This window comes from Ruditapes philippinarum, unplaced genomic scaffold (assembly GCF_026571515.1).
Source record: "Ruditapes philippinarum isolate M1 unplaced genomic scaffold, ASM2657151v2 ctg10212_1_1_1_1, whole genome shotgun sequence".
In the NCBI taxonomy this organism is placed as follows: Eukaryota; Metazoa; Mollusca; class Bivalvia; order Venerida; family Veneridae; genus Ruditapes; species Ruditapes philippinarum.
Genome location: NW_026852576.1, coordinates 3,140 through 6,278, shown reverse-complemented (window position 1 = coordinate 6,278; position 3,139 = coordinate 3,140).

Genomic DNA, 3,139 nt, shown 5'->3' with positions numbered 1-3,139 from the left:
AATTGGGAGGAATTCACAGATTTCAAATATCCGAGGAATTTAACTAGAAAGTTGGTTTTCGATACTCCTTTAGATAATTTTATAGTCTGGAAGTGTTCACGTTTCAGAAATTCCTTTACATGATTATACTTATTTTAGAATGGCCAATGAGATTCTCTGTATTAAGTTTGTAATTTTAAATTGATCAATGAAAATTCATTTTTTCGCTTCTAATAAAAAAGTTTAAATGTAACGGATTCACATGATTTTATTGCATTAAAATGGTTTTACGTATGTTACTGTGCATAATATGACGATGATGTTGTAAAAGGTCAATTGAAATTTCCAGTAGGTTATTCAGATTGTTAAAGGGTCATTGGCAATGTCACTCGGTTTATGTTTCTGCTTTTTAACTTTATATCTTTTTGAAGCATTGTGTGTATCATACATGAGTTGGAGGCAATGTAGGCTTGAAAAAATGGAATATCTAAATGCCATGAATTGCGTGTTTATCTTTTTCTACAAGCATGAGAAAATTATTTAAAATGCAATGAAATACTGGATTACAAGATCATTTGATAGGATATGCCATCCTGAGATTTTAATTTTAACATGTACATACCGACAGGACGTCAAGTTACGTATGTACTCTTTTAATGTATAAAAATTTTAGTTGTCAGATCTTTTTTCTATTTGACAAAAAACCTGCCTCATGTTGTGATGTATGAATAGGACAATGCAGTTTTCATGATATAAATTGGTAAGAACATTATATTGCAAGTCAGATATCAATCGATCTCCACGAAACAGAAACTCATTTAAGTTCTGTGCACCAATATTCTTTAATTATGTATCGTCACTGAAAATCCAATATAACAGAAAACATAGTACCAAAGGGAAGACAGAACCGCCGAAATGAACAATGTATTGAAATTACAGAACAAGAAATTATGGACATTTTCTTGTGCATGCAAATGTTATGGAACTGTTCCTAGAGCATTCTTATTAGTAAGTCATTTTGTTTGATTCTATATTTGTTTAGAACATTAGAATGTCATGATTTTCAAAAAATATTATCCGTCAAATTCAAATACATTTGCTTTTTGGAGCATTTTTGGTCAAAACAAAAGGTCATGTAGTTTTAATCAGTTTACCCCTCATAATGTAGATTCAAAATATTCAAGGATTCATAATTAGAAAGTCATTCAGCTAGAAAATAGATTGCGATTTAATCTGTAAAAATGTACATAAGGAAGTTCTTTAAAATTATTCCTGTTTTTATTTTTGTTGAACATAGGATCATGACGCCCTCTACTATTGTTTCGGAATAAAGCTTTCGTTTGTTTACCGTTATATGGCCCCTTGACCTGATTTATGTGGAACATCCTCCGTAATTATGATGGAAAGACGGCTTGATGTTGTTAACAATGTCTGCTTGGCATAACAGAAAACTCACTTTTCACTATTCACTTTATGAAAGAAAACGGGCTTAAAAGATAATTTGAATACTTATAATGCTGTATTGTGTCGATCGTGACATGTCTTTGACAACTATTTTTTATTTTAAAAGGTTAATGGTCGTGCAAAGATGTCTGGTATTTTGAAGATAAACTCGACCAAACACGTGTTTAACAAAAATTATGTTGTATGTACGAGGGAAACACCAGACACGCTACACTTCAATGCTGAAGGTTTTTCAGAAGATATACAGGCTTTGTTTGCAGAGCGTGAACTAGAAGACATCAAGATAAAAGTTAAACAACGTGTGATAAAAAATATCACTTTTAATTTTATACATGAAAATATTTATAGATGTCACCTAAACATGCCGATTAGAAAACTGGGATATAACTCTTTCTTTCAAAGATACAATGATGACAAAGGATTAGCAGTATTCTTTTTAAAAACTGAAAAAGAAGTGAATACGGATAAAGGCAACATCGGAGCATACTATAAAGGGGCCTATGCAAAACTAGCACAAGGACATAGTCGACAATAATTGCGTGATAAAATGACTTGTCATAATGAGATTATCAAGATTATAAGTGGTGGATAATTTATTACTTTAAAGGACATTATATTGAAAGAAGATTCAATTTTCAAATAAATTTTTCCTCTAATTTTTTTACTTGTTTTGATATAAATATTTAGTCACGCGATCATAAAGCGTTTGATATGAAAACATTATGGTTTGAGTTTTCTTAAGAATATACACCATGTATGTAGAAATGTATAATCAACGTACAAATAAAGTGCAAAATATTGCCAAATATGTGGAAATCAGTCAAAAGTTTAACACGATTTCACTTTACGGTATTTATTTTTACGGACCAAAATATTTTATAATAAAGTGAAATCGATTTATACATAATAGCAGTAGGTAGCGTTGCCTTAGTACATCATTCACGAAATCGGCATTCCCTTATAAATTGTGTCTCATTCAGTCTGATTATTTCAGTATTATATGACACGAGTTGATAGTTTGCCTTAGGTATAACAATTGTATATGCGGTATTATATTAGTTATCCTTATTTGATATCTGATAAATATTTTGTTAATTTTCTTACTGTGGTGTTCGTTTCGGCAAAAATCATTAGTTATATTCACAATCCTGCGTTACTGGATATACTTGGTGGTATATATATAATTTATGGTAAGTTTTAGACTTATTATATATCATTTTTATAAGGTGATTTACACACCCTAATGCAGACCTTCTTAATAATGATGTTTTAGCCAATGGCATGCAGGATATTTAAAAAGAAATCGAGCGGTTGGTTAGAGACTTTGGTGCATAATAATTACAGATAATAAATCATTAGATTGCAGACGCATATTGATTATAAAGAAATAAGATCATCCATTTAAATTAAATCTATTTCTAAACAAGCATTAAGTTTTCATCAGCCTACAAGATTATTGAACTGATTGAATCTTAAGAAATACATGAAATATGAGACTATAGCTAAACGTGTGCCAAATATTGCGTAAATAAAAAAGTTCGTTGTCTCGTTTTGATTAAGATTTCAATCTATTTTGGACAAAGAATATGATAATGAAAGAATCTAAAGTCCCTGTCGGGATTCGAACCCACAGCGGTGAGGGTCAAGTGGTTTGAGGTCAACGACCTTAACCACTCGGCCACGGAACCATTCTATT